Genomic DNA, 16,691 nt, shown 5'->3' on the forward strand with positions numbered 1-16,691 from the left:
TAAAACCCAGAGCCTTTCATATTAACATGGAACAGAACTTCACTAGTCTATGTGTACTTCCCAGAAGCACCATCATCATGGAGGTGTTTAATCATTCCTTTTTGATAGAATTATTAGAACAGTATGTTCTATGATATTTTACCAAGGAACATTTGTTTCAAGAGAAGCTTTTAGGTGTTCTGTTGAAAAGAAGGTACTCTAGTCAGATAAATTAGAAAACAGTTGGCCGGGAGTGGTGGCTCACATAATCCCAGCACTTTGGGAAGCCAAGGCAGGTGGACTACAAGGTCAGAAGTTCAAGACCAGACTGGTCAAGATGGTGAAACCCCGTCTCTACTAAAAATGTAAAAACGCAACAAAAATTAACTGGGTGCGTGGCAGGCACCTGTAATGCCAGCTACTTGGGAGGCTTAGGCAGGAGAATTGCTTGAACCCAGGGGGTGGAGGTTGCAGTGAGCCAAGATCGTGTCACTGCACTCCAGCCTGTGCAACAGAGTGAGACTCTGTCTCAAAAACAAGCAAATAAACAAACAACAACAAGGAAACAGTTGCATACAATTTAGTAAGTTTCCCACTATGGCATTTTTAAGAGTCTTTAGAAATAAATAAAAAATTATCTTTATAATTTTTTTCTGATCGTACATATTATGAATAATTATGTCAGTAAATCCAAATAATATGTAAAATAGAAAGATGCCAACAAAAGCCACCTGAAATCTCATTATGCGAAGATGGCACCATTATCCTTTTGATATCCTTTTTTGTATACATGCATGTTTTAGAAGATCGGAATAATAAAATAACTTGAAGTTGTTACATAACTGCTCAAATGTCTCCACGGTTTTTGATGTCACACAGGTTAAAAATCAATGTCTTTTTCGTGTCTAGTAGGGATATGCGTGATGTGGTCTTTTGTCTCTATTCATCTTCCTCTCTAGCAGTTTCTCCCACACTCCAATCTAACACTGCTGTCGTTCTTGCTGTTTCCACCTTGGGGCTTCTCTACGTTGTACTTCTGAATTCCGGTCCACTCTTTTCCTGGATAATTGTCTTGGCTGCTTGCATCCTCACTTCACTCAGACCACTGGTCATATGGTATCTTAATACAGGGGGTTTCCCTGACTCTCCTATCTAAATTAGTACCCCCCCACACACTTCATCTTTCTCTATTCCTTTAACTGACATCATTTTTCTTTATAGCAATTATTAACTGCTTGATATATTGCATAATTATTTATTGTCATGTAACCCAGGAAAGCACAGAACTTGTGTTATTTACTGCTTTATTCTTGTCAGTTTGAGCAGCTCCTGGTGACATGCATGACCTCAATGTTTGTTGAATATGTTGGGAATTAATGACTAAATTTTTCATAGTGGGAGGTAAATATCTTTCCGATACCATTGTCTGTTGTTTGTGGATTTTGTCTATGATTTCTCTAAGTGTACTGTTTTAATTACAAAGGTCCTCTCATTTCCTAGGTTGTAAATAGAGCCTACTAAATTTTCTTAATTTTGGGGGGTGTTAGATTTTATGTTTTTAATCCATCGTAATTCTTTTTTCAGATGGTATCATATGATTCCAACTTTGTTGTCTTTCTGCTGGATAGCCAATGATATAAGCTCCATATTGAGGGAATCATTTTCTCGATTAGTTTTTAGTACTTTCTATTCTCATAAGTTAAAATCCATAAAAATTGACACCTATTTTTGCTAATCTTTTCTGTTTCACTGATTTATTGGTCTACGCTTATTCTAATGCCATTCTGTTTTAATTTATTTGTTATTTGTCCCCTTGTCTTTGTTTTCATAATATCCTTGGCTATTTTATACACAGTCTTAAATATGAGTTTTAATACTATTTTTCACATTTCAAAACATTCCCTTGAAATTATATTTAAAATTTTATTAAATATATGTATTAATTATGGAAAATTTATATTTTTATGTTATTAAGTCTAATTATCCAAGAATAGGTGACTGTTGTTTTCCATTCATCAAGAAAATTTTATAATTTTCTCTATATAGCTCAGTGCTTTTCTCGTTATTTTAAGATACTTATAATTGGCATACAAATAAGATCTATTAATTTGTGTGTATTTTCTTTAACTACTTTTTCAAATTATCTTAGTTGTTATATTTTTTAACGAAGAGCCTTTCTGTACAATAATTTCATTAGCAAAATGATATTTTAATATTTACCAAAGTTTATAAAGTTCAACTCAGTGGATTTACTAAAAGCTCTAAAATAATATAGAATAACAGCAAAGTAAATGACATCCCTAATTTGTTACTATTTTTGGAAATGACTTTATGCTTTTCCTTGATTTTTGGTAAATAGGCTTATTCATATTTAAGATATTTCCTTCAATTCCCAATGTATTTAGAGTCCTTATTAACATACTCTTGAATTTTATTTTGTCTTTCACCATTTATTAAGATAATATAATTCTCCTATATAACTATTATTATGAATTTTAATATAATGAATGGCGTATTTTTGAAAATAAAATTTTTGCATTATTTTTAATAAACTGCTTTATTATATTTGCTAACATCTTATTTTAAATTGTTTTATTTTTACTCCTGATGTTACCTGTGGCAGGAATTCAAGTTACCCTGAGTTACCAGCATCATAACCATACGGGTCTGCAGCAACTTCAATCTTTGCCTCCTCAGAAGAGAGAATTCCACTGAGCAGCATAAAGCAGACAAAGAGACAGAGGCAAATTTCAGAGCAGGAGTGAAAGTTTTCTAAAAAGCTTTAGAACAATGAGAAAAACAAAGAAAGCAAAGAAGGAAAGTACAACTTGGAAGAGGGCTAAGCCGGCAACTTGAGAGACCAAGTGCGCAACTTGACTTCTTGACTTGGGGTTTTATACTTTGGCATACTACTAGGATCTTGCATTACTTCTCCCCACTCTTCAAATCTTATTGGGAAGCTGCTGATCAGTTTCGGGTGTTTTCTATCTATTAGGAGACTGCCTTTTTCTGGCGCTGGCTGTGACCAATTACTTTAGAGAAACAGTTAACAACCGCCTGACCATCACACCTGATGGTTGCCCAACACTCTTGGTGTGTTGGAGGAGAGCCTTCTTCTGCCCTGCTAATACCTGACTGGATACCTAGTGTAACACTGACAGTCTCAATATTTTGGTAAGGAATTTCAGATCATTCACATCTAGTACAACGACTGATAAACTTGACATTTATATCTTCCATTTTGTTTCTCATTAATTATGTTTCTTTTGTCATTCATTCCTTATTTTTGTTCATGTGATTAAGTTATTTTTAAACTACTAAAAATTACCACTAATTTTTCTCTTCCACTAGTACCTACGTTCTTTTGAATTGTCAGATGTTTTTATATATTATGACACTCTATTACTCTACCGCTTCCCCTCATCAAGGCTCAAGTGAGAAAATAAACCATGAATCTATTTTATGTAGTGAATTAACTTAACTAGAATGTGCATCTAGAATGACATTAGCTATTTGTCATCCTTGGAATAATTTTTTTAAAATACTCAAATAATTTTTGCAGGCTTGATATCTCTCAGAATGTCAGTTGTGGAAGGATGCTGTATAAGACTAAAATTTGGGAATATGTAAATCACCCCTCTCTTCTTACCCCTTTAATTTTATCCTCTTTGTTGTGTGATACATTAATTTACCAGTGACAGGCCCATATCTATTTATTTTACTGTAGTAGGTGAGTGATACCTTGACAAGGGATACAATTCTTAGCTTGAAGTAGTTTTTCCTCAGTAACTTACAGCTGTTATCTGACCATCCTCTCAATTCTAGCATATTTCTTATCTTAATCCAAATATTTTGTCTTTCTTATTTTAAAAATGCTTTTATTTGAAAATAAATAATATTTCCTTTTATTTTAGTAGTCCACAAGCTTTGCTACGTTATTCGTAGCTATATATCTTTTCTCATCAATGTTGCCTAAAATTTCAAGTCTCATTAATTAAGATCCAAATTTTTGTTTTAATCTTAGGAATTTTTTTATTTGATTATTAAATATATTGCCCGTGATTCTTTTTCTCTACCTGGCATTACTTTCGTTTGCATATGACATCAATAAATAAGCCTTACAAGATTTTTCTTATTCTTTATTTTCCTTCCTTCCTTCCCTCCCTCCCCCACTCCTTCTCTCCCTCCCTTGCTTCCTTCCCTCAATCCCTCCTTTCCCTTTCTTTTTGCTCTCTCTCTCTATTACTTTTGCTTGCCTTTCTGCCTTTTTTCCATCCTGACTATGCAAATTGATGTATTCTTTGCAGGCCATTAATATTCGTTGCAGCGATGACCACTGAATTAGTCCATTCTCACACTGCTAACAAAGATGGACCCAAGACTGGGTAATTTATAAAGGAAAGAGGTTTAATTGACTCACAGTTCTGTGTGGCTGGGGAGGCCTCAGGAAACTTACAATCATGGTGGAAGGAGAAGCAAACACATTTTTCTTCACATGGCAGCAGGAAAGAGGAGTCCTGAGCAAAAGGGGGAAAACCTCTTATAAAACCACCAGATCTTATGAGAACTCACTCACTATCACAAGAACAGCATGAGGGTAATCGCCCTCATGATTCAATTACGTATCACTGGGTCCCTCCCATGACATGTGGGGATTATGGGAACTGCAAGATGAAATTTGGGTGGGGACACAGTCAAACCATATCATTCCGCTCCTGGCCCCTCCCAAGTTTTATGTCTTCATATTTCAAAACAGAGTCATGTCCTTCCTACAGTCCTGCAAAGTCTTGACTCTTTTCAACATTAACTCAAAAGTCCACAGTCCAAAGTCTCATCTGAGACAAGGCAAGTCCCTTCCACCTATGAGCCTGTAAAATCAAAAACAAGTTAGTTACTTCCTAGATACAATGGGAGTACAGACATTGGATAAATACACCTATCCCAAATGGAAGAAATTGGCCAAAATAAAGGGGTTGCAGGCCTCATGCAAGTCCTAAATCCAATCAGGCAGTCATTAAACCTTAAAGTACCAAAATGATCTTGCTTGATTCCATGTCTCACATCCAGGGTATGCGGATGCAAGTGGTGGGCTCCCACAGCCTTGAGCAGCTCCACTCCTGTGGTTTTCCGTGGTACAAGTCCCCCCCGCTTCTGGCTGTTTTCATGGCTGGCATTAAGTGTGTGTGGCTTTTCCATCTGCATGGCATGGTGCAAGCTGTAAGTGGATCTACCATTCTGGGGTCTGGAGGATGGTTGCCTTCTTCTCATAGCTCCACTAGGCAATATTCAAGTGAGGACTCTGTATGGCGCTCTGTCCCCACATTTTCCTTCTGCAATGCACTAGCAGATGTTTTCCATGAGGGCTCTGCCCCTTCAGCAGATATCTAGGCATTTTCATTCATCCTCTAAAATCTAGACAGAGGTTCCCAAACCTCAATTCTTGTCTTCTGCACACCCACAGGACCTGTACTACATGGAAGGTGCCAAGGCTTGGGGCTTACACCTTCTGATGCAACAGTCTGAACTGTACCTTGACCCCTTTTAGTTACAGCTGGAGCTGAAGCAGCTGGGATACAGGCAACCATGTCCCAAGGCTGTGTAGAGCAGGGAAGACTTGGCTCCACTCAGGAAACCATTTTTCCCTCTTAGACCTCTGGGTCTGTGATGGGAGGGGCTGCCATGAAGGTCTCTGACATGCCCTGGAGACATTTTCCCCAGTGTCTTGGCATTCACATTTGGCTTCTCATTACTTATATAGATTTCTGCAGCTGGTTTTAATTTCTCCTAAGACAATGGGTTTTTCTTTTCTATCACATTATCAGGCTGCAAATTTTCCCAACTTATATGTCATCTTTCATCTTGAATGCTTTGCTGATTAGAAATTTCTTTCACCAGATACCTTAAATCATCTCTCTCAAGTTTAAGGTTCCACAGATCTCTAGGGCAGGGGCAAAAATCCACCAGTCTCTTTGCATAGCAAGAGTCATCTTTACTCCGGTTCCCTATAAGTTCCTCATCTCCAGCTGGGACCACCTTAGCCTGGACTTCATTGTCCATATCACTATCCACATTTTGGACAAAGCCAGTCAACAAGTCTCTAGGAAGTTCTAACATTTCCCACATCTTCCTGTCTTCTGAGCCCTTCAAGTCTCTAGGAAGTTCCAAATTTTCCTGTCTTCTTCTGAACCCTCCAAACTGTTCCAACCTCTACCTGTTACCCAGTTCCAAGTCATTTCCACATTTTTGGGTATCTTTACAGCAACACCCTACTCTCTGTGGTACCAATTTACTGTATTAGTTCGTTCTCTCACTGCTATAAAGAACTGCTCGGGACTGAGTATTTTATAAAGGAAAGAAGTTTAACTGACTTATTATTTCACAGGGCTGGGGAGGCCTCAGGAAGTATACAATCATGGTGGAAGGGGAAACAAGCATGTCCTTCTTCACATGGTGGCAGGAGAGAGAAATGCGGAGCAAAGGGATAAAAGCCCCTTATAAAACCATCAGATCTTGTGAGAACTCACTCACTATCATGAGAATAACATGAGGGTAACCACCCCCATGATTCAATTACCTCCCATCAGGTCTCTCCCATGACATGTGGGGATTATGGGAACTACAATTAAAGCTGAGGTTTGGGTGGGGACACAGCCAAACCATATCAACCACCCTCTCTTTTACCTCATCTAAGTCTATTACTTTTTATTAGTAGTAGTAGTATTGAGACAGAATCTTGTTTTGTTGCCCAGACCGGAGTGCAGTGGTGTGATTGCAGCTCACTGCAACCTCCACCTTCTGGGTTCAAGTGATTCTCGTGCCTCAGTCTCCTGAGTAATTGGGATTCAAGGCATGTGCGACCACACCCAGCTAATTTTTTGTATTTTTAGTAGAGGCAGGGTTTTGCTATGTTGACCAGGCTCGTCTCAAATTCTTGGTCTCCTGTGATCCACCTGCCTTGGCCTCCCAAAGTGCTGGGATTATAGGCATGATACACTGTGTCTGACCTAAGGTTATTTCATTTTTGTTCTATCAAATATGTTATGCTATCATCTTTTTGAGTGCTCTTGTTACTTTTTTTTATTCATATGTTTACATATCAACCTCAACATCTCTGTGTTTTCAAGATCCTTTTTGTTCTGAGTGTTTTACTTGTTCTTCCTTCAGATTTATGAAATCCATGTATGCATTTCTATAGTTTTTTGTCTACCAATTGATGAACAGGTACTAATTTATCTTAAAAGCGGCAATCTCACAAGCATTGGTTGTTGCAGCAGCTGCTGTGTCTGTGGAATGGCTAATTGAAATTGGTTAAATCCCTGTTAGTGTCTAGACAAAGCCTCAACAATAGCAGTCATAGGAACACTCTCTGACAGTTCCTTTCACCACAAAGGTTGGCACTTGCCAAGCTATGATATTTAGAGTTACGGAAGACTTGGTTCACTAGTGTAGCTTCCCTTTTCCACCTCCCATATAACCCTTCTCATTACCCAGGACAAAAATAAGACCTACCATTGCCCTTGTTTTTCACGGTATCATAGGAGTTATTAGAAATTATATTAGGCAGATAAGGAGGATAAGGGGTCCTTGGTAAGGTTTTCTTCTTTTAAAGCAGCTCCAGAAACGTTTTTGGTCTAGCACAAAATCGGCTTGAAGGGTCTGGCTGTCAAGCTTTGATATGCAAATAACGGCCATCAGAAACTGGATCCATCTAATATGGCTATTTCCACCCTGTTCTCCTTGTCACCCTGTGTGCTAACCATCATGGTCACCCCCAGATAACCTCATGTGTGCAGGACATCATGGCGCCCTTCATTTGCATATTAAAAGGCTAGGGTGGGAGGGTGAGTTTTTTCACTGGCTACATAAATGACATACATGGTCAGACCAATCCACTGGACCCTATGCAAATCAGACACTGCCTCCTCTAGCCTCCTAATATAACCTACTATTTTCCACAACACTTGGGGTTTCCTATCTTGGCTTGGAGGCCCCCTCCCTCTGTCTCTCTATGGGGGAGCTTGTTCCTTCTTTCTTGCCTATTAAACTCTTGTCTCCTTAAAGCCACTCCACGTTTGTCTGCGTCATTTCATCGAAATTGGCAAGAGTGAGGCAAAGGACCCTGGTGTTCCTCCAGTCATCAGAGCCATATTAATGGTCCCATATCTCTTTATGAAACCTATAATGATCCTTTTATTAGGACTCCCTGCTGGTAGGTCCAAGATTCTTGAATGATACAGAGAATAGTGTTGAACAATTTCACTCCATCTGAGGCTTTCAACAGATCCACACCCACAAAATTATATTCAACTTTCAGTACCAATAGCTGCATACCACAGGGAAAGTCATTGATAAAAAGAATTTATGAATCCACAGTTGGGATAAAGTTTATACTGGAGCACAAAAAAAAGGATGTTTTCTCAGCACCAGGTTCCCAGTGAATGAAAAGACTACACTATGTTCCTAACTTAATTCAGGGGAAAAAAAAAAATCCTCCTTTTCTCTCTCTCTCCCTCTCATTTGTGAAGCATCTGTTAACATTGTGTAGAAGTTGTCATTTGTGGCAGTCAGGAAATCCCAGGTTACAGAACACTTCATTACCTTGGAGTCCTTGTGAAAACACAAAATAATGGTATATAACTAAAAATGATTTAGAAGAACTACTCAGAAGATATGTTAACTGGCTTCCATTTGTCACATTGATAACGTTTACTCATTTGAAAGCAATGCCTGCATTGAGACATTTTCTTGACTTCTGCCTTTTTCAAGGACTTTAAAAAAAGTCTTTTAAAAAAATAAATATAAATATTATTGCTATTTTGACAATTTTCAAGATACATCATTATAAAGGTTTTGTAAATGATTCTTTAAAAAATGTTTCATTTCCATGGCCAACTGCTTCAGCACGAACATTTTCCTAATAATATTCAAACAAATCTTATTAAATAAGTGTTATGGGTGAGACTAGAGATATGATTAATCCTGGGGCAAAATTCCTCTCAATCTGTGAATCTGTGAAATCAAAACTAATCCGCTTTGTGAAACACAATGCTGGGAAAGACACAGGATAGATATTGTCATCCCCAAAGGGAGAAATTGGAAGGAAAACTGGGGTTATGTGTATCAAGAAAGTCTGAAATCTACCAGGGAAAATTTGATTAGATTGTTTTTTCTTGTTGAAGCAATAAAAATGGAAATACATTTATTAAATCCTGATCCTTGAATGCTTCTTTTAAAATTCTTTATTACGTTTATTTATTATTTTATTGTGGTAAGAGCACATTTTGGTAACATGAGATCTAGCCCCTTCACAAATATTTAAGTATGCAATGCATTATCGTCATCTGTAGGTACAATGCTATACAGCAAATCTCTACAGCTTATTCATCTTGTTTGAAAGTTTATGCCTGTTGATAAGTAACTGCCAAATTTGCCCCTCCTCCCAGTCCTTGGTATCCACCCTTCTACTCTATGATTTTATGCAATTGAGTATTTCAGATGCCTTATATAAGTAGAATCATGCAGTATTTGTTCTTGTGTGACTGGCTTGTTTTACATCAGATGTCCATGTTGTTGCATATTGCAAGATTTCCTTTTGTTAAAAGGCTGAATAATAGTCCATTGTATGTTTATTCTACACTTTGCTTATCCATTCATTAATTGATGGACATTTGGGTTGCATCCATCTCCTGGCTACTGTGAACAGTGCTGCAAATAAACAGGGGGAGTAGTAGTAGTAGGTATCTCATCAAGATCCTGATTTCAATTCTTTTGGATAACTACCCAGAAGTGGATTGGTAGATTATATGATAGCTATATTTTTAATCTTTTGAGTAACTTCCATACATGTTTTCTACAATGGACACAGCATTTTGATTCTTAGTGTACAAGGGTTCCAATTTCTCCAGATTCTTGCCAACACTTGTCATTTTTCTTGTTATTTTATAATAGTCATCCTTACAGGCATGTGTTGATGTCTCTTTATGGTTTTGATGAGCATTTTCCTGATGCTTAGTGATGTTTTTACAGAAATAGAAAAAAATTCTCTAATTTATATAAAACAGTTATATTTTAAGACTTAGAATTAGCCTCTCTGGCTGGATGCTGTATTCTCTTGGTCCAAAATGGTGGTGGTCCCTTCCTCTGAAACTGAAGAGGAGGGAACTCTGAGTTCTATGCCTGCAAACTCAGTTTCTGATGGCGGCAACACCCCACCAGCCTCTAAACCGCTTTCAGCATCATTCTTCCCTTTTCTTGGCAGAGAAGACATGTTTACAGGTAAATACCTCTATCAGCCATTAACTGCTTCTAGAATCCCAGAAGTCTGACAGTTGTCCTTCATTTTATTCTATCTCTGTCTCTTTAATGCCAGCATGTCTGCTGGGATGGCTGATTAGATCCGTAAGTCACACTTTAATCTATAAGAGGTTCTGACAGTTGTCCAGCCACACCCTTCGTGTTCTCTCCAGAGCACACTTTCTCATTTCTTTGCAATATGGATAGGTTGAAAAATTTTATATGTCCTTAAACTCTGGTTCCTTTTTGCATAACCATTTCTTCTTCAATTTATCTCTTTCACAGTTTACTAAAGGCAACAAAGAGAAATAAGACTTCACTTTAACACTTTGCTTAGTAGTCTTCTCAACTAAATGTCAAAGTTTATCATTTACAAGTTCTACTTTTCACCCAACAAAACACAATTTATGCAAGTTCGTTGTCACTTTATAACAAAAATCACCTTTCCTCCAATTTCCAATAAAATATTCTTCATTTTTGTCTGAAATATCACCAAAAGCACACTTAACGTTTGTATTTTTAGAAATATTCTGTTTGTGATGATATATGTATTCTCTCTAAGAAAATAGACACTTTACAGCACTCCTCTTTTGGAAACCTCACCAAAATCTTCTTTAATGTCCATATTTATATCAACAGCCTATTTAGGGCAATTTAGACATTTTCTTTACCTTTTCTTTTTTTTCTTTTTTTTTGAGATATAGTCTTACTCTGTCACGCAGGCTGGAGTGCAGTGGCATGATCTCGGCTCACTGCAATCTCTGCCTCTGGGGTTCAAGCAATTCTCTGCCTTAGCCTCCCGAGTAGCTGGGATTACAGGCATCTGCCACCATGTCCCGGCTAATTTTTGTATTTTCAGTAGAGATGGGGTTTCACCATATTGGCCAGGCTGGTCTCGAACTCCTGACCTCGTGATCCACCCACCTTGGCCTCCCAAAGTGCTGGGATTACAGGCGTGAGCCACCGCACCCGGCCAATTTAGACATTTTCTTTGTGTCATGTGCCTCAAAACTCTTCTAGCTTTCAAGCAGGACCCAATTCCAAGGCCACTTTCATATTTCAGGTATTTGAGACAGTAGCATGCCACTTCTTGGAATCAAATCTTCATTGTTTTTTGTCATAACAAATTGAATAGCGTAGGACAACAGAAATTTATTGCCTCAAAATGTTAGAGGCCAGAAACCTAAAATGAAGCTGTTGGTTAGGACATGTTCCCCTTGACGACTCTAGGGACAAACCTGTTTCTGGCCTCTCCCCTGGCTTCTAGTAGCTTCAGGCATTACCTAGCTTGTAGATGGCCATCTTCTCCCTGCCTCTCTTCACATCACCTTCTCACCTATGTCTATCTGTGCCCAACTTTCTTCTATGTATAAGGACATCTGTCATACTACATTATTGCTCATTCTAATAACCTCATTTTAACTTAATTAGTTCTGCAAAGACTCTACTTCCAAATACAATTGCCTTCTGACATGGTGGTGGTTAGGACTCCAACACGCCTTTTTTGGGGGGATATAACAACCCAAAACATCAAGGCACTAGAGTTTGAGGAAATAATCCACAATTATTTTAACAAAGTACATTCTATGTGCTCAAGGCCTGTGTAAATTTAGAGGTGATATACAATACAACAGTATCTTAATTCTGGATTTGCATGATGTGAACTAGGTATGTGGACAAACTATGCCCTACAGGCCAAATCTGGCCTGCTACTTGTTTTTGTAAATAAAGTTTTATGGGGACAGTTTATTCATTATACATCATCTATGGCTGCTTCCACACTACAATGATATATTGAGTATTAGAAGCAGGAACTGACTAGACTGTAAAGTACTAAAATAGCTTGCCCTTTAAAGAAGTTTGGGGATTCCCAATTAAAATCATAACAGCTCTCTCTTATTGAGTGCTTGCTTGTGTCAGCTCTGTGTTCCGTGTTTTACATGCTTTAAGTCATTTAACTTTACTTCTTTTCTTTTTACCAAATAAGAAAACTGAGCACTAAACAGTTTTAAATTTTTTTTTTTCTTGTCCAAGATTATACAGCTGCTAAGGAGTGGGACTAAAACCTGAACCCTTATGGATCCCAGCCCTACTGCTTGTTTAAGTACTAAATCATTTTTCAACAGTAGTAAGTTTCTTATCAGCTATAGTATAATAAGATAGATACTTGGTATTTGTTTTAGCATAGAGCTTCTAAAACTCTTGAAATTTCTGGAGTGATAATGCTGATAAGAGCATCTGTTGTTCTCATGAGGTTAACTCGTGGCAGGACCATCCGCTTCAGAAAAGGGGCTCATCACAGAAAGACCCAGCCTTGATTAGAACCTTGGGAGTTTCAGTCCCCGCTTCCAAGCTCCGGGGAGGGGAATAAGGTTGGAGATTGAGTTAATTACCAATGGCCACAGTCATGGCTACATAATAAAACTTCCATAAAAGTACTAAAACACAAGGTTTAAGGAGCTTTCAAACTGGCAAACACATCCATGTCCATGGAAGGCGACATACCCCAACTTTGTAAGAACCAAGGCCCCTGTGTTCAGGACCCTTCCAGATCGTGCACTATATACCACTTTATCTGGTTGTTCATTTGTATCCTTTAATATAAGCTGTAATAGTAAATACAGCATTTCCCTGAGTTCTGAGTCATTCTAACAAATTAACCTTGGTGTGGGAGATTGTGGGAACCCTTGACTTTGTAGCCATGTTGCACCAAAGGGTAGGCAACCTGAGCACCCGATACTTGCAAGTGGCATCTAAAGTGAGGGCAGTTTTGAGGGACTAAGCTTTTAAACCTGTGGAGTCTGATACTAACTCCTGGTAGTTAGAGTAAGAATCAAATGGAATTGTGAACAGAAGTTGGTATCAGAGGTTCAGAAAACTGGTTGGTTAGAGGAAAAATAAAACAAACTATAAACTCCTCTCATCATCTGAGATGAAATGCCACACTTTGTTATGCAAACCTGACCTCTATACTCTGCAATTGTTTGAAGCATCTTGAAGTATAACCAAATATATGTAATTTCATTTTGTTCAAAACTAATGATGTTTTGAACATATCATCTTCCAAACTTATGAAATAAAGTTCTCTATATGTAAGTGTATGAAATTCAAACACATAAGTTCAACAAAAATAAAATTATATCTCAGACAATTATTCAATTAGTAACTTATCTGTGATGCTATTGCAAAGGGAAATCAGCTATGAGAACATAAGTGAGACCTCATTCATAAATCCAAACTTGTCCTTTAAAAATGTTTGTTACTTTATTTAACAAAAATTGAACAAGTAAAATATGCCTGATACTTTTTTAGGCCCTGGGTTCACCCCAGAAATTGCAATTTAGACTATTCACCTTGGATTCAGAATTTATTTGGAGATACAGAGGTAGAAAAGCTAATCACAAAACAACGAGAAAGAGTTGTAACATGGCCATATTTGATGAGTATTTGGAGCATAGAGGAAGGAAGTGACTAACTAGCCCTTACAAGAGGATGTAATGAACTTGTTACATTTTGACACATTACCTCTTCCTGACAGGCAGCAAGAAAAGTGACTGACTACACAGACCTAAATTCAAAGACCTGAGAAATGTAGGGTGGATGATAAAAGTGTAATTATAACTTTAATTAGTGACTTAGTTACTAAGTCATTTGCTGATTACCAAAATTAGTCAATGTTCCATTTTTCAGTGCAAGCACATCATGGAGTATTGGAGGAAAATAAATATATTTTGGAAAAGGAACCAATAAAATCTCGAATAACTCTCATATTTAAACAGTATTAACCTTAAAAATTTGGATTAGATTATTCTAGTCTAGATGTTTTTTAATACTAAAAAAAGTTTCTAATCTTAAATTTCATATATTTGTTGATAATAATTTGAAGTTTCACATTATAATAAAAATAATGGAAGAATAAAGAAAACTGTCTTTCTACATTATGTTAAATGTTAGAGACTGTATATAGCCCACTTTGCTCACCTGTGATACTATGGAAACATATACATGTAATATAATATCAGATACTCTAATATCTGGTATATTGATTTCATAAAGTATCCATACAAGGTGAAAAGTAAAGATTACATGAATGCCTCAATCAGTCAATGCCTTTATACTCCTGAAATTTTAATAATGTAGGAAGATGTATGGTGTCATTTTGGTTTAAAAATGAAAAAATAGGAACAAAAACAGATATTCAAAGTTAATTGGTTCAGTATTATTTTTTAAAAATTGACAGAGTGGGAATTCTCCTCAAACTCTCCTGGTTCAAGATCCCTTGCTCAGCAGGTTAATCGGTTAATAACTTTATACAGGTGTTTTAAGAAATATCTTTGGGCCGGGCGCGGTGGCTCACGCCTGTAATCCCAGCACTTTGGGAGGCCAAGGCGGGCGGATCACGAGGTCAGGAGATCGAGACTGTCTTGGCGAACACGGTGAAACCCCGTCTCTACTAAAAATACAAAAAAAAAAAAGAAAAAAAAATTAGCCAGGCGTGGTGGCGAGTGCATGTAGTCCTAGCTTCTAGGGAGGCTGAGGCAGGAGAATGGGGTGAACCCCGGAGGCGGAGCTTGCAGTGAGCCGAGATTGCGCCACTGCACTCCAGCCTGGGCAACAGAGTGAGACTCCGTCTCAAAAAAAAAAAAGAAATATCTTTGAACAGAAGTCTGATGATAATAAATTTAGTAGTGCTCTTTCCTCTAGTAGCATACTTTTAATATGTTTTGTTTTTATTGTTAGCTACATCTGAGTAGTTGTAAAACTATACCCTCAAAAGGAAGACTTCTTAAACAACCAATTTTCAGATATACTTTTTTCATTAAAATTAAAATATTAATGCTGATCGTAATGGCTCATGCCTGTAATCCTGACATTTTGGAAGGCCTAGGTGGGAAGATCACCTGAGCCCAGGAGTTCAAGACCAGCCTGGGCAATAGAGTAAGGCCTTGTCTCTACAAAACATAAACAAATTCGGCGGGGCATGGTGGCATGTGCCTGTGGTCCCAGCTACTCTGGAGGCCGAGGTGGGAGGATCCCTTGAGCCAGAGAGGTAGAGGATGCAGTAAGCTGAGATCATGTCATTGCACTCCAGCCTGGACAACAGAGTGAGATTCTATCTCAAAATAAATAAATAAATAAATAAAATATTACAGCTATGAGAAGCTTTAATAAAGTTACCATCTGATATAGACAAAAACAAGATAGTTCTAGAATGTCTGAGACTTTATCTTTGGATAAGGTCCTCCAGATTGTGCTCATTCAAATATAGCTGAGTCATGTCAACGGGTGTGTCCTAATATATATTACTTTCTACTTTCGAGGAAATGCAAAAAACATGTTTACATTTGCTAACTACTCTTATCATAAAAGTAACATGGGCATTTGATAAATGCTACTAATACTATGTATAAAATTCCCTTTGTATGTTAAGCATTGATTTGAAGCTGTGTTCCATGAATTTGAAAACCAGGGATAGAAATGTTTGGGTCAAAAGAAACCATAGCAATAGCTTCCTCATTCTCCACAATTTCATTAGGCACATTCTCTCACCTCTGACTTCTTTTCTAGATGCTTCCTTCAACTTCAGCTTATTTCTAACTCTTTGTCCCATGACTTTAGATTTCTACCCTGGGTCCTCATTTATCTGTCTCAACTCCTCTGGATAGCTGAATCTCTTCCTTTGTTAGTTACACTCCTGTCTGCAGATTCTGACTCCACTCAGCATTGCTGTCTGATTTTAAAGTACAGATCAGCTTGTATTTGTGTTTTCTTAATTTTGATATGACCCACTTTTATCCTTTGGATTCTGAACCTGGATATATATGCCGTGGATAAGTGTCTTCTTGGCTGGCCACAAGTTTATTTTAATTCCCAGATGGCAAAATGTGGTTTGCCAGGTTTGCCTTTTTTCTTTAATGAATGTAGTACAATATTAGCAAAGCATTGAGGCAAAACAATCGGATAATAGCCCAAATAGGGAAAAACGGTATTTTATTTACATCATAATTATAGTTTTATTTTATTTTCTTCCTAAACATAGAAAGGTTTAAATTCAGGTTTGTGTTTTATCTTATTATTACTGCCGGTCAGTAAATGACATTATTTTTATTCTCCAAAAATATATGTGAATTTCATAACTTTCAATCTTCATGTCATGAACCGAAGAAAGTACCTTATTAGCTGTTTCAATCAAAGTTTGACTTAAATAGCATAGTGCATCCTTCTAGAAAATGGACACATATTTTTGTTTTAACATTTATATCTAGAGGTTTAGTATTATGTAATAAATTGATCTCACTTGTTTCTAAAACTGATTTCCATATATGACACGCATTATAATAGTTTAACATAATTATCGAATGAACTTATCAATCTCACTAGAGAGGCTTTCAGAAACCAAACCACAACCAAAGGTAACT

Source organism: Theropithecus gelada, chromosome 16 (genome assembly GCF_003255815.1).
Source record: "Theropithecus gelada isolate Dixy chromosome 16, Tgel_1.0, whole genome shotgun sequence".
NCBI lineage: Eukaryota > Metazoa > Chordata > Mammalia > Primates > Cercopithecidae > Theropithecus > Theropithecus gelada.